This window comes from Lactuca sativa, chromosome 4 (assembly GCF_002870075.4).
Source record: "Lactuca sativa cultivar Salinas chromosome 4, Lsat_Salinas_v11, whole genome shotgun sequence".
Lineage (NCBI taxonomy): Eukaryota > Viridiplantae > Streptophyta > Magnoliopsida > Asterales > Asteraceae > Lactuca > Lactuca sativa.
In genome coordinates, this window is record NC_056626.2 from 208377747 (window position 1) to 208397311 (window position 19565).

The window sequence follows — 19565 nt, forward strand, 5'->3', positions numbered from 1 at the left end:
CCTTGGAGTGACAAACTCCCTCGTTTACCTTCTCGTACGCGCTGCATAGACTCAGGCCCTGCTGGCCTTTCACCCGATGATCAGAAGTCATGGGTCTCTTCCCGGGACCCTCTACTATACGCACCTGGCACACACCTCTCTTTCCAAGGTGCTCTCAAATCGATCCTGCATCTGCAACTCTTGGAAATCATATCCTTCAGTGTCACAACTGGAAATTTTGTGTCATGTAATCTATACATTCAAGCTAATGTGAATCAAAAACTTCAATCAAATACATCATACTAGTACTACAAATAGTCATCAAACAATTGGAGACCCTAAAAGTCCTTGTTAAGTCCATTTTGGATTAGGACTCCCCTATTGGATCCAAATGGACCAATAAACTTCCAATTAGACTATCATGGGCTTAGAACCCTAATTGGGCTCTAATTGGACCGACACTTATTTATTTCAATATTTTGGGCCATATTGGGCCTAGAATGAAATAAATCACAAGCTTTGATCCATAATTTAACCTAACCTAGCTTATTAAAGCATAAAAATCACAATTTTATTTTATAAGGCCAATAAGCACCCAAACTACCTCTAATGTTGGGCTTAGGGGCAAAAAGCCCAAAAATCCGTTCTTCTCTCCCTATTCTCGGCCCAAGCCCAAGGAAAAAGGGAGAGTTAACCTTGGGTTGCCACCTCACTTTTATATGTTGGATTTCCATGCACATAACTCATGTTTCCAAGCAAGCATCATATCAAGATCACTTCTTTCTTCTCCCTCTCTCACTCTCGGCCATACTCACACACACACACACTCACAAAAATCTCTCAACTCTCTCAAGAACATCCCTTTCCTCTCCACTCAAAAATCTCGAGTTTTAGGAAGCATTCAAGAGGAAATTTCCACAAAATTGTTCATCTAAGGTAAGAAATGCTTGGATCTATGAATTTAATTCTTTGTTTTATCAAAATCCTTTCCTAATCTATGCAAAAATCATGATCTTGCATCCTAGAACCATCTCAAACTCGAGATCTTCATCAAAGGGAGCTAAGGCCACAAATCACTTCATTTCCTTGCATTTCTTTGCAAAACCGAGCCCCCACACCCAAGGTGAGCTTCATACCCCCTATTTTCTGTTTTTATGAGTTTTTTCGGGGGGGAATACAAGTGAAAGTGTAGATCTATATGTGTTTGTATGCCTTGTATGATTTTCCATGCTTACATGTATGCTTTTATGTGCTTTAATGTTGGATCTAGCCATAAAACCCCTCAAAACCGAGATATATCTTATGTTAATTGATTTTAACATCAAATGTATTTCTACATACAAAGTGTTTCAAGAAAAATAGCTAAGTGGTTTAGTAACAATTTTCCTTAGGCTAAAAACACAAATTTTGGGCCTAAAATGTGAAAAATACAAAATTAAGGGCCCAAATTGACATTTCACGAATTCTGATGGATGAAGTGTGTCAAAACAGTTTCAATAAAACAATTTCTGGAAATATACTCATTTAGAGGATTAAAAACATAAATTTCAAGCTTAATGGGCTAAAAATGACAATTTCGGCCCAATGAGGCCCATTATGCGTATTTTTCTGTTTTGGAGGGCCAAAACTGTGATTTTCTGTAAAACAGTGGACCATAAGTGATCCAAGTCCTTTTCAAAGGTTTAAAATGCTTTTTAAATTTAAAAAGGACCAAAGTTGCAAAATTTTACAATTTGGGCCAAAATTGTCAAGATTGCGAAAAGAAGGGTTATAACCGAGAAAAACTGAAATTTCAGGGACTTAAGCTGTTTTCTATGAAAAATATGCTGGAAAGTATTTATTTCAATAATTTTTGGTGTTAAAATGTCAAGAAAATTGATTTAAGGACCAAACCGGAAAATACTTGAATAAAGGGTTGAAAAAGCAAATTTTACAAACAAGGAGGGGCTGAAAACAGAAAATTTTCAAGACTAATTCAATACATGCAAATTGACCAAATAATGGTACCACGACTATCGACAAAATACAATACATTACAACACCAAAAGTCGTTGTTAAACGAAGTGGTTCGGTCTCGAACCAATAAAAATCCGAAACTACTAACACGACGACACTATGATACTTCAATACTACGATTCATACGAATAACGATTGGGAATTCATTATACATGCGAGTGTGCACAGACGTCTACGCACCATCTTCGGGCCCCAAAAGTGTAAAATCTTGCTTGTTGGGCCTAGCTAGCCCAATGACCTGATCTTAAGGCCCGAAGACTTCAATCTTACGAAGTGTTGGGTTTTACCGATCCGACACGACGTAACCGGACTTTCAATGGCTTGTAGACTACTGGTCCCCAAGGGTCCTTTAGTGTCGCTAGTAGAGTCTGCCTTTTATGCGAGGCGGGTCTGGGACCCCTCGTACCTTTATATCCCCAACCGGCTAATGGAGTCATCGAGGCCTTCGTGTCCTCTTTCTCTTCGGATGTGGGACTACACGTAGTCAGGACGGTTGGATAACGTGATTAGTACGGACGACGCCTACGGGATCGTTAGTATTGCTACAGACGAGTCGTTTGTGTAACGCGTGTTTGTAGCAGATAATCATGCTCAACATGATCCAATGTCGTCTGGTAATGATAACTTCATGCTTTGCAATGGTTTCAAAATATATTCATGAAATTTAAAGGATTAGGAAAACATCGGGTTTTCCTAGGGTTTTTCAATACATACAGATTCGGAATACATACAATTTCAATAAACAATTTTTACAAGTATAGAAAACAAACAAGCATACCTATGGATCTTCACACCTTTTTGACTATACTATTTTCAGAAAATATCGGATTTTCTGGTGGTTTTCAAACGATACGAAACATTGTTTTCAAATACAACTTATGAACTCACCAACATTTCATATGTTGACGTTTTTCAAAATACTTGTATTCTCAGGGAACCAGTGAATCAAAGGAAATCATGTTCAGTGATGGCTTGCAGTTTATTTATGTACGAATCGAACAATTTATTTTGGGAATGTAATGTTTAAACAATGTACTTCATGTAAACTTTACTGGTTGTACTATATTAATGCATGGTGACGAATGTTGTTATGTTTCATATATATTCAATGTTATGGTATTCAATTGAGTCACGACAGCCCCCGGACGTTTCCGCCGTCTGGTTCGGGGGTGTGACATTCAGGGCCTGACACCGTGTCACGCTCACTAGCTCGCTTGCCAATGGCTAAGCTACAACAACTGGAACATCCTCTGTCCTCACACTAGGTCACAAACTCTTCCCTGAAGCTTCTTAGATTCTCCAAGACTCTCACTGATTTGAGTATGGATCATGTGCTTTCAGTAGTACGGGCCCAATACTACCTTCCACACCTATCCATACTTTCCTCAGCAATCCTCCCAAATCCTCCAAGTCACTTCCTCAACCGGTACACCCAAGTCTCACTGAACCTCACTACTAACCCACAGAGCATATCCTAGGCTTTCCTAGGTTCCCGTACTCACCCAGTCCTCAGCTGCTAAAGAACTTCCCACTAATGTCAACTAGCTACCTCATGAATATAGCCATTCGCGACTTAGCATATTCACTTAGTAGCTAGCTCACATTAATAAGAGTCCCTCCAAGCACCAAGCAAGCAGCATTCAGACAATGGAAAATCTCACCAACATATTCCATTCAGATTAGTCCATCCTCTTGTTAGGGATCTATACTAGCATGCAATTCTGAGGCTCACACAATCAAGCATAACCTAAACAGGCTATCCTATCACTAACTGATCAGTACTATCATGTAATACAACAAGCATATACAGCAGGCACATAAGGCATCTTCCTAGATCCTTAGCCCTAGTCTAGCATGCAGTTCTCATAATCATATCATATCATAACACAACATATATGGGTATCTTGGGGAAAACTTACTTGAGCTCGGCTGATTGCAAACATCACACAACTTGTTCTTTTCAAAGTTCTTTTCTCCGTCCAAATTCTTTTCAAATTCTTTTTATAAAATTATTTTATTTCGACAATTTTCATACCAAGCCCACATTTTGAGTCCAGACACACCCGAGAGTGTGCCGGAATCCCTTAAACCAAGGCTCTGATACCAACTTGTAACATCCCAAAATTCAATTCCAAAAATTTAATTTTTAATTAGGTTATTACATAAAACCAAAGTATGAATAATCAAAATATAATATTATGAAACCATATCAGAGTATAATCCAAAAGGTCTCGTGTGCGGAAAACATAGTGTGATGCGCTGCGATCAAGCCGATTCCTTTCCATTGCAAACAAAGCGCCTGAAACCAAAACTGTAAACCGTAAGCACGAAGCTTAAAAATATATTTAGGAAATATTTAGTTAAATTGAGATTACAATTTAGTTTTTCCATTTATCACTACAATTTATCACTTTTAACTATTTACAAAATATTATTTGGTTTTTTAAGTGGAACCGAAATTTATATTTAAGAAGACATTGCAATATTATATTTAGATTAACAATTTAAGTATTTTTTCCAAACTGCTCAAAAGTTGTAACTTTAAACTGATAATGGTTTACATACAACAACATATTAAATCTAATAAATTAAATATAATATGTTAAAAGTTAAAAACATAACATTATAAGCAGAATGAAAGATATTATTTTAGAATTGAAATTTAGTATATCTATGATTACACTTTCGGTTTGATATTTATTTAACCTTACTAACCAACTTACAATCATTATTAGAAAGACACTACAATTAATCAATTTTAACTATTTACGAAATATTATTTGGCTTGTTTAAGTTAAACTAAAATTTATATTTAAGTTGACCATGTAATGCTATATTCAAATTAATAATTTAAATATTCTATACAAATTGTTCCAAAATTGTATCTTTAAAATGATAATGCTTTGCATCCAACAATATATTAAAACTAATAAATGAAGTATAATATGTTAAAACTTAAAAAACATAACTTTATAAGTAGAAGTAAATATATTATGTTAATATTGAAATTTAGTTTATATATGATTACATTTTATATTTGATATTTATTTAACATTATTCACCAACTTATAATTATTATTAGAAAGAAATTGAAAAGTCATGGAACTTTCAAATAAATGTGGTGAAAGGAAAAATACATGAGAGTTTCAAATGAATGTGGTGAAAAGAAATATGTTTCATTTATAATATAGTATGATATGATATGATATGATGTGTTTGATGTTAAAATGATCATGTTACCCTTATTATTTTTTTTCGAGTATCAAAACATAAAAAAAAATGCTTAGAATTAACAAATATACCCTTATTTATAGGTTACACAAGTGGTTCCTAAAGGTTCATAATCTCTTTTGGTTCTCATTTGATCTTTTACCTCTCCCTCTCTCTCTCTCTCTCTCTATATATATATATATATATATATATATATATATATATATATATATATATATATATATATATATATAGGTAGGTTCAAATGTTTCTCACATCTATTGTGTGCTAGAATGCACCAATAAGAATTGAGTAAACATTAAATGTATATTAAATGATATCCATATTTATAAATCCTTTTTATGGAACTTAATTTAATTCGTTATTAATGTCAATAATAATATTCTTTCAGAATGAATTCATATATAAAATAATTAGAGTGTATTCTAGGAGAACGAGAGTATATTCTACTAGAATACACCCTCATTCTTCATATTCTATACAACTTTATTGTATTTTAAGGGAGTAAGTCCTGAAATAATGTTATTGCTGACATAAAAACCTACATACGAATTCATTCTGAAAGAATGCTATTGCTGACATTAATGACGAATTTAATTAATTTCCATAAAGAGAAAATTATAATTATGGATATCATTTAATATACATACAATTATGGAAACCATTTAATATCTATCATTATTTAATTAAATAATAATATAATTTACTAAATCCCTATTGGTGCATTCTAGCACAAAATAAATGTAAAAAACACTTTAACCTAACCCTATATATATATATATATATATATATATATATATATATATATATATATATATATATATATATATATATATATACAGGGTGAGGTTCAATAGGGAACCATAATTAACCAAGGAACCAATGAACCAATCGTAAGCGTCAGAAATCATAACGATCAATGACCAAGGAAATAGATCTACTCTTTTACATTGGACGTACACACACCAGATTATACAAAAAATCCACCCTTTAGAAAAAAAACTAACCACTTTTTTTCGTTTAAATTGTTTTTAGGCCATGTTTTTTATCGAAAAAAAACCAAATATACCGTTGTTCACGATTTTTCGTCCTCTTTCATAGAGATCCATGATGATATATAAAAAATGAACTTTTTTTTTCGAAAAAAACCCACTTCATTTTCTTTGATGAAAAAAAATTAAGGTCGATTTTTTTATAAAAAAAAATAATAAATATATCAAAATTCATATTTCTTGTACTTTTTAAACATAGATTAATATTCATGTTAAAAAACAAAAACCATATTTCAGTTCAGATTCACATTGTGAACCTGTTTAGATTTATATTGTAAACCTGTTCAGATTCACATTATGAACCTCCTCAGATTCAAAGTGTGCATAATAATAAATCAGATTCATAGTGAACTGATTAGAGCTTTTTCACATTGTGAATGTTAAAATTTGAAATATTTACAGTTTAGATTCACAGTGTGAATCTACATTGATCGAGGTTTTTTTTTTTTTTTTTTTTTTTTTTTTGTGACCCTTCTCAGATTCATAGTGTGCATAATAGTAATTCAGATTCATAATGTGAATCTGAACTTTTCGAGATTTTTTGTAACGCCTGTGTTTCGGGCTTGCCATTTGTAGCAATGTAATAGTCTAGGTTGACCTTTGTAACCCATTTTGAAGTAATAAGATTGTATTATTTGAGTATTTTGTGTTTTGTGCTTAATTGCTTAATTATGTGGTTTGATTAATTAAGAATAAAAATAAGCGTCAAAATTTAAGTGTAAAGTAAACTTAATGTCTTTGGTTAATGTTGTAGTAATTGAAACGAGGTTTCCGAATATATATAGAACGCCCAAATCTGACTTCGTATGAGGAAGTTATGATTTATCGAAGTTCCGGCTTAGCGATATACAGCCTGTTTTACTCGATTTGAGATCGAGCGATTGTTAGCCGAAGAAATCTAAATGAGAATCGAAGATCTCATTGTTGGTATTGAAACGATAAAAAGTTAGGCGAGAACGGACGTCAAACGAAGAAGTTATGAATTTATAACGAAAGTTTCTGTCCCGGCCTATTAAAAATAAATAATAAAAATAAATTCGAAATTAGCCGACGGAGTCTAAACGAAAGTTGTAGAGCGTAGTCTCACCTTCGCGTGGATATAAAGAACGTCGAAAACGGAGTTCGTATGAAGAAGATATGAATTTCCGAAGTTTATTTAATATTTTGTATTTAAATTTAATTGGGAATTCGGAAGCATTATCCGAAGGAGTCACCGATCTGATCCGAGGTACGCCCCGCGTACTCGAGTACGCCCAGCGTACTCCGAGGGATGTCGACACTAGCACTCGAGCACTTCGGATACGTAAGCAATGACGTTTTGGGCAGTACGCCCCGCGTAACGCAGTACGCCCCGCGTACTCCGAGGCTCCAGCCTCCTATAAATAGGATGCGAGGGTTCCGGGTATTTTTGCCAATTCCCTCTCGTTTTCGTGTCGAAGCTCTGTGCAAAAACCCCCGAAGCTACCCCGAAGTCCCGGTATCATACTCTAGCCCCGAGGCAAGTCCCGAGATCCTGAAGATCCCGAAAAGTGCGGTTCCCGAGTCGAAGCTCTGCCCGCGAGAAATTCGATTTTCGAGAAGATCTTCCATATCTGCTGTGGATTACGACTTCTATAAGCCGTAGTGCTGTCCGATCATCTTCTGATCAAGTGAGTGTGTAGTTATTTTCTTCTAATACAATAATACGAAGTATTTTATATAAAAATACGTGCTATGTGTATATATTTGGTTGTGTTATGTGTGAATGTGTATTCACTCTCTTCTATCTTATAGATCTGCTTATTTCTTTATGAGATATGTGTTATGTGTGTGTGTGCCTCATCTGTTATGTGATATATGTGTTGATTAAAGCATGCTATACAGGTTTTCTTTAAACTATGTATACAAATGTATATTTTTATCTACTAATATGTTGGGTAGAACATGGGTAGACAGTTGGTGTGTAATAAACAGATGAGAGGCCTCGTTGTTGTTTGATTGAGTCATCTAGCGGAGTTTAGATGACGACCACTGGCTATTCTAGACAGTCTTGTGGAAACATTAGCAGGTTCGCCACCTGTAGGTGTTAATGAACTTGGGTGTTCATTCGCTGTACTCCATCCCCCTCATGGTTGCCTTATTTGACTTATATTGCTGAGGTACCCCCGAAGCATGTGTTGTCACCCCGATGAAATATTCTTAGACTAGGTCCCTTATGTTAGTTGTTTTAGGGACATTAAAGTGAGAATAACGGGAATGGGTAATTGGGTTATTGTTGGTTGGTGAAAATTAAATATGATATTTATTGTGGGTTGAAAACCCTATATGCTCACCAGGCTCCCAAGCCTGACCCACTCAGTTTTAAATTGTATTACAGGTAGTGGCGGAAGGGCATGAGATGGATGAACCATCAAGTTGTTTTGTTTACAAGTCTGCATATGTTTATATTTGTTATATGACTTGTAATGTATTCGTTTATGCTTATTGGTCTGTATCGGAACATGACACCCCGAGTTTTGATTATAATGAAAATACATTTCTTTTATGAAATGCTTCGGTAAACAATGTTTTATCATGTTTTGTTTTTGGGAACAAATTCCGCAACTCTTTCAAATCAAAAGGATTTACTCTGAAAATATTTAAAAGCATAAATGAAAATCGGTCGTTTCTGGCCGAGATTTTGGGGATGTCACAGTTGGTATCAGAGCATTAGTTTAAGCGAACTAGGAATTTGTAGGATTTCTAGACTTAAACTTAGAATGCTAAGTGAAGTTTTGAGATGTGTGTCTGTTGTGATTTAGACACAAGCACTAGTTTATTTTAGGAAAGTTGCCTAAAATGATTTATGTGCTAAATGTTATATGTTGCCATATATGATATTATTTGTTCGGATCTATGGTCTGTTGCCGACCGGATCTAGAAACCTTATGTGTGTAGGATTCTAAGCGTACGTCTACGATATTAGAACTAGCATGTAAACGTTTCGGAGTGATAAGGATGATTTGAATATCTATCATGATTGAGGATCTAATTTCACCTTATTCGGTGTAGATCAAAATGGTGAGAACAAGAAGTGGAGTTGGAAATGCTGACGAAAACAGGAATCAACCACCAGTGATTGAGCCAATACCTGTCGTAGCAGCAGCACCTGAGCCAATAACCATGGCTGGTGTGCAATTGATGATTCAGACGATGTTGGATCGTCAGATGGATGAAACTAGACGGTTGCTTCAGCAAAATCGTGAAGAACTGTCGATTCGTGTGGAAGAGCCTGAACTGAATGAAGGGCACTCGGAAGGTGGAAACTTCAGTGGGTCTGTTGGTCCAGCCAACCCACCGATAGTTAGGCAAGATAACCATGATGGAAGGAATGATGGAATGGGATGCAAGTACAAGGACTTTTTGACTTGTAAACCATCGACCTTCAATGGAAAGGAGGATCCGATTGGGGTTATGGATTGGATCTCCGAAATGGAGTTAGCCTTTATGACATGTGGCTGTAGAGGCAAGTTGTAGACTATCTATGCCGTGCGACAATTCCGAGGTGGAGCCGTTCGTTGGTGGAACACTCTAGGGAAGACCTTAAGCCCTAGCGAGCCACTGCAATTGTCATGGGCAGAGTTCTTGGTGCAGTTTAAGCGCAAGTTCTGCTCGGCTCAAAATCTGTTGGAGTTGGAGAACAAGTTTCTGACATTGACGAAGGGTAGCATGTCAGTTGATGAATACACCAATAACTTCACCGATAAGATGGAGTTTGCCTTGCGTATCGTTCCAGACGAGCTGACAAAGGTGGATCGGTATGCGAAGGGACTTCCATGGGAGTACGAGGTGCCAGTACGTCAGGCACTTACTCTAGAGGCAGCTATCTGGGCTGCCAAGTCTGTGGAGAACATGATAAAGGGAAGAACCACCGACAAGGTTGAGGTTGGTGAGAAAAGAAAGTTTGAGGGAACATCTGGTTCCAGTAAAAGAAGCAAATTTTCGAAATCTGATTCGAAAAAGTTTGGAGGAAAAGGAGGCGAAGCGAAGTGGTGTGATAAGTGTAAGAAAAAGCACTTTGGGAAATGTAGCGAGGATGTGACCTGCTACAAGTGTGGAAAGGTTGGACATTTTGCCAATGAATGTCCGAACAACAAAAGGATGTGTTTTGGTTGTAATGAAGAGGGGCATATTTTGAAAGACTGTCCGAAGAAGAAGGAGGCAGCTAGGCCCAACATTCCACCAAAGCCGAAGGCGAGAGCCTTCCAGATGACACTCGAGGCTGCGAAAGATGAAGCTGATGTCGCTTCAGGTACCTTTCTCGTAAACGAATTACCTGCTCATATATTGTTTGATTCTGGAGCCAACTACTCCTTTATTTCGCATGAGTTTGGTAGAAAGCTAGCTTTGCCTGTTGATAGACTAAATAATGCTTTATTAGTCGAAGTAGCTAGTGGCAAGTTTGTACCTGTTAGCCATCGTATGAAAAACGTCTTGATCGACCTTAATGGGAATAAGTTTCTCGAGGAATTATTGCCTATCGAACTAAATGGTTTCGACATCGTCTTGGGAATGGATTGGCTTAGCGCCAATGATGCCGAAATTTTGTGCAAGAAGAAGATAGTTAAAGTAAACCCGCCTGGGAAAGATTCGTTTATGGTGTATGGGGACAAACGCAGAGTGAATTTTGGAATCATTTCTCTAATGAAAGCCAGAAAGTGTTTGACCAAGGGATGTACATCATATTTAGCATTCGTGATTGATGCTAAGAAAGAAAAGAAGGTGATGCAGAGTATTCCAGTGGTGTGTGATTATCCGGAAGTATTTCCCGAGGATCTTCCTGGATTACCACCTGATAGACAAGTGGAGTTCAGAATAGACTTGTTACCAGGAACCACGCCAATAGCAAAAGCACCTTATCGATTAGCACCGACGGAGATGAAGGAGCTGATGATGCAACTTCAGGAGTTATTGGACAAAGGTTTCATTAGACCTAGTTCATCGCCCTGGGGAGCTCCGATGTTATTTGTAAAGAAGAAAGATGGAAGTATGAGAATGTGCATCGATTACAGAGAGCTGAACAAGGCAACAATAAAGAATAGATATCCGTTGCCGAGGATTGATGACCTGTTTGATCAATTGCAAGGTTCGAGCTATTTCTCGAAGATCGATCTTAGGTCAGGATATCATCAGCTGAAAGTAAGAGAGCAAGATATCGAGAAGACTGCATTCAGAACTAGATATGGACACTACGAGTTCTTGGTTATGTCGTTTGGACTAACCAATGCTCCAGCAGCGTTCATGGATTTGATGAATAGGGTTTGTAATCCTTTCCTTGATAAATCCGTGATAGTGTTCATAGACGACATTCTGATCTACTCGAAAAGCCAGGAGGAGCATGGCAGGCACTTGCGAGAAGTGTTAGAAGTTTTGAAGAAGGAGAAGCTTTATGCGAAGTTCTCCAAATGTGATTTTTGGATTCGTGAGGTCCAATTCTTGGGTCACATGGTCAACCAAGAAGGGATAATGGTTGATCCAGCGAAGATCGAAGCTGTGATGAAGTGGGAACAACCGAAAAGTCCCACGGAGATTCGAAGCTTTTTAGGATTAGCCGGATATTACCGAAGGTTTATCCAAGGTTTTTCTTCGATTGCTACTCCCACTACTAGAAAAACAGCTTTTTACGACGCTCATTGCGCGTCGTAAAAGGCTTAGACGACGCGCAAATGCGCGTCAAGGAAGGCCCTGTCATAAAGAGAGACGACGCGCTTTTGAGCGTCGTCTATAGACGACGCGCATTTACGACGCTCATTTACGACGCGCAATTACGACGCGCGTTTACGACACGCAATGCGTATCAAGGAAGGCCCTGTCATAAAGGAAGACGACACGCATTCGCGTGTCGTAACCTTACGACGCGCGTGTTAATGACACGCAATGCGTATCAAGAAAACCCCTGTCAAGAAAGGCCATGTCATAAATGAAGATGACACACATTTTTGCGTATCATAATTTTAAATGTTTAAAAAAAATATTATTTATAGATTTACTTATTTTCAAATTAAATTTGTATTTAATGTTTCATAATAGAAAATAAAATATGATATACAAAAAATAGAATCCATTGCATAAATTTAATGTTATACAATTATATTTCTTACAATATATAAATTTGCATCTAATCTACTATGTACATCAAATTCCAACTAAGTAAAGTTTCATCTTGCCTTTCATAATTTTTTAAGACTAATGCTCCAAACAGCTGATTACATGGATAAGCAGTTGTACATTAGCCCATCTCACTCAATAATTACTTAGCCAAATTCAACTCACTTTCCAAGAGTTTTCTCATGTACAACAAGGCCAGTTCCAGTTCCTTCCAAACCTACACAAAGTATCACATCCAATTAGGAAGTAAATATAAGCATATCTTGTAGGGGTAAAATGGTAATTTGTGTAAATTTATAACCAAACACAAATTACCAGGCAAATACATAAGAACAGGAGAATCTTTTATAGGCCTGTTACAGGCAACAGGGTAAAACCATGTTGAGATCATGTTTGGAGATGATATCATCAAATGAAGGCCTATTGTGCATGTCAGCATCCCAACATTTTTGTACCAGACATAGTAATCTTGGTGGTACACTTGATTCAGTCCCTGCAAGACCAGGTCTTAACCCTTTAAGGAGAACAATATATATATATATATATATATATATATATATATATATATATATATATATATATATTCCATTTCCATGCCAAATTTATTGAACATATTGTTTTATCACATATGTTGTTTAGGTTAAGAAACCAATTGAAGCAAAAGGAGGAGCACAATGCCAAAAAATAATAGGAAATTGACAAACTAACCAAATTTCAAAAAAAAAACATATATACAGTACATGATGTTGTTTGTGGAAATAAAAAGAAAATTTATTACAGCAGAAAGTAAGATCATTCTTGATCCATTGATAATTAATTATGACAATTTGTGAACAACACCTTGGAGCCATCAAAACTGTTGGGAATTAACTTCCATTAATTGCCAAATATCCTCGAAGGGAATTAACGGAATTTTAATATTTTGATCAGAAACTAAAAGGAATCTCCTAAATTAATTGAACCCTAAACCACATGTACTAGAAGGGTATTACTTCCCAACTGTTGGAAATTAACTCCCATTAATTGGAAACTAAAAGAATCATATTTCAATAAACTAAAAAGAAAAAAAGAAGTATAATATAATTACCTGAAAATATCAATAGCATTCATTTCAACTGCGAAAGGATTTTAGGATGGTCAGAAGTTTATTAATGGAGTTAGATACATGCTTCTTTGAATTGATGTTGTCATAGTAGCTCTTGTTGTTGCTGCCCCTGCCCCTACCCTTGTCCCTGCCCAACCTCCTCACCCCTTGTCCCACCTTCAGTAGGACTTTGTCCCCTGCTACATCTACACACAAATCAACACATTTACAGTTTATAACCTCAACAATCAAATAAATTATTAGATTGTGCATGCCTCCTTCTCAGCAGTTCCAGCTTTGCAAGCAACCATTGACACAGCTAATATTGTATTTCCTGCAAGTTCACACTGGACAATAAGACATGAAAACAATGCTAAAAAAGCTATTACAATTTCAAAAAAATATGAACATTTTTTATATCTAAATCCAATACAACATGTTATAAGTGAACACCATCAATTCACAAAATACAACATATGACAGTGACTACACAGGTAAGAGACTGAATAGAACATAAATGGATTGGACAAGCTTTCTAGGGTTATTTTTTAAGATGATGATGAGAAGGGCATTCATGTCTTTTGCATAGATGAGAGATTGAGACAAAAAGAAAATGAATGTTTCAAGGGGTTTGTGGTATACAATTGATTCGAATCATCACTGAGCACTGATAACTGGCTTCTCAGCTAACACAACATATTTAGCAGCCTAACATACATTAAAATAAATAATATCAACCTTACTACCTAAATCATCTGTTGTGGTCCTTCAGTTGGCTTTTTGTGAAAAAGCTTAACTGTGCAGGTTCTTCAGGGAAAGTCTAAAGGAAGCTTTCAAGAAGCTCATCAGCATTATCAATTCTTTCATCACCTTCACCAATTATCCAAATCATCGATGCCTGTTAAAAAAAACAATTATTAGTAAATTTCTACATAAAGAAAGAGAGAGAGAGAGAGAGAGAGAGAGAGAGAGAGAGAGATTGTAGAATTTAAAAAAATTATTTTACTACAGACACAATAAATGATCTAATTAACTGCTCTTGATTGTGATGCCAAAACCAAATTGAGAAGGCAGAAATACAAAAACTAACTATCAATTAAATCTTACTCCACCCCACATGAATTGATCATCAAAATCTGGAATCTGATATACGAGTTCTTTAAAAGATGTTATTATCGTGTCTTAATTTTCGGCCCCTAAAAACATAGACAGGGCATTATGCCACACCAAGCTATGTAATCAAAACTGTATTGAAGATGCTACCAGAAGAAGAACCTGAAATCGTATGCCAATAATATCTAGTGAAAACTTCTCCCTACCTACGGACCAATAACCCTATGGATCTAGCACAACAGAGCCTTAATTCAGATTCAGATCAAAATCAAATTATCATCCAAGGTAAGAAATTGAACAAGGATAATAGTATTTGTGATAACTTAATCGACCTATCAACCAATAACCTGATGCATCTGCCATAACCATGATCGAAGATAATAACATACAGGGAGAAGTTCTTCTTCCTTGACGATTTAACCGGAGGAGGAGCAGGATCATAAATCGACAATCTCTGTGCTTCTATAACCTTCCTATGCTCCTTCGATTTCTTCTCAATAGCAGTGAAGAAATTATCATTACCAGCGACAACGGATCCGTTTGGAAGCGCCTTCGGTTGAGGCACCTGCTGCTTAGGCTGATTCTTCCTGTTCTTCTTAGCGTAAGTAACCTTCTGCCATCCGTGATTGTTGTTGTTGTCTTCAGAAATATTGTTGGATTCGAACTCCATTTCGGGAATTGGATTAGAGAAGAAGATAGGGATAGATTCGGAGAAACGGAGAGATGATCAGAGCGCTGATTTGGCAAAATCTCGAATTCCCTAAAAAAAATCCTCATAACTCTAAGAAAAAGACCCGCTTTCCTCGATTCTTAAAGCACCAGCCTTATATATATATATATATATATATATATATATATATATATATATATATATATATATATATATATATATATATATATCTGAATGCAGTTGTTGTTACAGAATTTCAGCGGAATCTTATAAATTGTTGATTGTATAAGAAATTAAAGTAGAATCCAAAAAAGTGGGATGGGGTCATACCTGTAACTTTGAGGCCATGATGGGTTTAAGGAACTAGGTTTTCTTTGATGTTGAGGGTTATCGTCAAAATAATTTGAAAATTCTGAATCATTCCCATCGTCTTCACCTCTAATGGAGTCCTTGTCTTCCTCATAATCTTCACTCTCGATGAAAAAGGCTTGATCTGATATTGAATTCTTCATTTTCTCACAAATTTTGGTAGCCTTCTTTTCAGATCTCTGAGACTTCAAAGAAAAGAGGTTAATCTCGTGTAAGATAAGCTTTAAACAAAATCAACTAATTAGAATCATACTAAACTTCAATATTAATCTAACCTAGGGCTTGTAAACTTGAACAATCGTTGTAGTCTTTGGTGAGGTCAAGTGAGCCCGAGGCCTAGTTCCAACAATAGTCGATTTTTGGTATTTGATTGAGAGAGAGAGAGAGAGAGATATAAGAACGATTGAAAGAAGGTAGAGGAGAGCATGGCGGGGTTTTTAATTTTTTCAGAATTTCATTTCCCCCTTTCCCCCACTATTAAGGATGGAACGCGCGTTCATTAAAAAATATAAAGCGACATCCTTAGACGACGCGCATTTTATTATAGGTGCCCTCCGTGTTTTTTTTAGACACTAATTTAAGGGCGCGCAATAATGCGTGTCTTCTATCCTTAAATTTTTTGAAGAGATGACATTTTTCTAATGTCACTCTCCTTTGCGTAACATAGATCAATGAGCGTCGTATTTTGCGCGTCGTAAAAGGCCTTTTTTCTAGTAGTGTCCATTAACAGCTTTGACCCACAAAGGAGCTACTTATGCTTGGAGTGAGAAGCATAAAGAAGCATTCGAGAAGTTAAAAAAGAAGCTATGCGAGGCACCGATACTTTCTCTACCCGATGGAGTCGAAGACTTCGCTGTTTATAGCGATGCGTCTGGTGTTGGATTGGGTTGTGTTTTGACCCAAAGAGAAAAGGTGATAGCATATGCGTCTCGACAGTTGAAAGAGCATGAAAAGAATTACCCGACTCATGATTTGGAGTTGGCAGCGGTAGTTTTCGCTCTGAAAATATGGAGGCATTACCTCTATGGCACGAAGTGCAAACTTTTCACTGATCATAAGAGTCTCCAATACCTCTTTAATCAGAAAGAATTGAACATGAGGCAACGACGCTGGCTAGAACTTCTCAAGGACTACGACTGTGAGATACTTTACCACCCAGGTAAAGCAAATATTGTTGCTGATGCTCTCAGTCGGAAAGTCAATCTTGAAAGGAAGAGGCCAAGAGCGTTGAAAATTGAAGTTGTCTCGACCATTGTGGAAAGTATAAAGAAAGCTCAAGAGGAAGCTTCTGAGAAAAATGACCGAAAGGAGGAACGTTTGGGTAAAACGTTGGTGTTTGGTACTAACGGTCATGGACTGAAGGTATTCCAAGATCGTATTTGGGTACCTAAGTCAGGAGGAATTAGGGATCTTCTGATGGAAGAAGCTCACAAGACCATGTACTCGATTCATCCGGGTAGCACTAAAATGTATAGGGACCTGAAACCCTACTACTGGTGGCCGACGATGAAGCTTGATGTTGCAAAGTATGTGGCCGAGTGTGTGACTTGTGCGAGAGTCAAGACACAACATCAGAAACCTTACGGGAGTTTAGAACCATTGCCTGTGCCTATGGGTAAGTGGGAAGACATTGCTATGGATTTTGTCACTAAACTGCCCAGAACAAAGAATGGTCACGACATGATTTGGGTGGTCGTTGATCGATTCACTAAGAGTGCGCATTTCATAGCGGCCAGGGAGAAATGGTCTATGGAAAAGCTTGCGAATTCTTACGTGAAGGAAATTGTGAGGCTTCACGGTGTTCCGTTAACGATTGTATCGGATCGTGATAGCCGTTTCACCTCAAGGTTTTGGAAAAGTCTACAAGAGGAAATGGGTACCAAGTTATGTTTAAGCACAGCTTACCATCCGCAGACTGATGGTCAGAGTGAAAGAACAATACAAACACTTGAAGATATGCTGAGAGCATGTACCTTGGAATTCCTAGGTAATTGGGATGAACATTTACCGTTGGTAGAATTTTCCTATAATAATAGTTTTCACTCGAGCATTAAGATGGCACCTTATCAAGCTTTGTATGGACAGAAGTGTCGTACGCCGTCTTGTTGGCTTGAGGCTGGGGAAAAGCAGTTTATGGGACCGGAGATGGTTCATCAAACTGCTGAAAAGTTGAAAATAATTAGGGAAAGAATGTTAGCAGCTCAAGATCGTCAAAAGAGCTATGCTGACAAGAAGCGAAGACCGATGACTTTTGAGGTTGGAGATTCGGTTTTGCTTAAAGTCTCGCCGTGGAAGGGACTTATAAGATTTGGTAAAAGGGGAAAGTTGAGTCCAAGGTTTATTGGACCTTTTAAAGTTCTTCAGAGGGTTGGGAACCAAGCTTACAAGCTCGAATTACCCGAAGAACTGAATGGAATTCACAACACCTTTCATGTGTGTTATTTGAGGAAGTTCACGGGAGAAGTTCCCGATATAATTCCAATTTCTGAATTGAGAATTGATGAGAACAAAAGGTTGATTGAAGAACCAGAGGCAATTGTTGACCGAAAGACTAAGAAGTTGCGACGCAAAATGGTTGGGTTAGTGCTTGTCCGATGGAAACACACGAATGGGCCGAATCTCACCTGGGAGTCGGAGAGTGACATGTTGAGTCGCTATCCGCATTTGTTTGTTGATGTGTGATTCCGGGGACGGAATCATTCTAAGGTGGAGAGAATTGTAACGCCTGTGTTTCGGGCTTGCCATTTGTAGCAATGTAATAGTCTAGGTTGACCTTTGTAACCCATTTCGAAGTAATAAGATTGTATTATTTGAGTATTTTGTGTTTTGTGCTTAATTGCTTAATTATGTGGTTTGATTAATTAAGAATAAAAATAAGCGTCAAAATTTAAGTGTAAAGTAAACTTAATGTCTTTGGTTAATGTTGTAGTAATTGAAACGAGGTTTCCGAATATATATAGAACGCCCAAATCTGACTTCGTATGAGGAAGTTATGATTTATCGAAGTTCCGGCTTAGCGATATACAGCCTGTTTTACTCAATTTGAGATCGAGCGATTGTTAGCCGAAGAAATCTAAATGAGAATCGAAGATCTCATTGTTGGTATTGAAACGATAAAAAGTTAGGCGAGAACGGACGTCAAACGAAGAAGTTATGAATTTATAACGAAAGTTTCTGTCCCGGCCTATTAAAAATAAATAATAAAAATAAATTCGAAATTAGCCGACGGAGTCTAAACGAAAGTTGTAGAGCGTAGTCTCACCTTCGCGTGGATATAAAGAACGTCGAAAACGGAGTTCGTATGAAGAAGATATGAATTTCCGAAGTTTATTTAATATTTTGTATTTAAATTTAATTGGGAATTCGGAAGCATTATCCGAAGGAGTCACCGATCTGATCCGAGGTACGCCCCGCGTACTCGAGTACGCCCAGCGTACTCCGAGGGATGTCGACACTAGCACTCGAGCACTTCGGATACGTAAGCAATGACGTTTTGGGCAGTACGCCCCGCGTAACGCAGTACGCCCCGCGTACTCCGAGGCTCCAGCCTCCTATAAATAGGATGCGAGGGTTCCGGGTATTTTTGCCAATTCCCTCTCGTTTTCGTGTCGAAGCTCTGTGCAAAAACCCCCGAAGCTACCCCGAAGTCCCGGTATCATACTCTAGCCCCGAGGCAAGTCCCGAGATCCTGAAGATCCCGAAAAGTGCGGTTCCCGAGTCGAAGCTCTGCCCGCGAGAAATTCGATTTTCGAGAAGATCTTCCAGATCTGCTGTGGATTACGACTTCTATAAGCCGTAGTGCTGTCCGATCATCTTCTGATCAAGTGAGTGTGTAGTTATTTTCTTCTAATACAATAATACGAAGTATTTTATATAAAAATACGTGCTATGTGTATATATTTGGTTGTGTTATGTGTGAATGTGT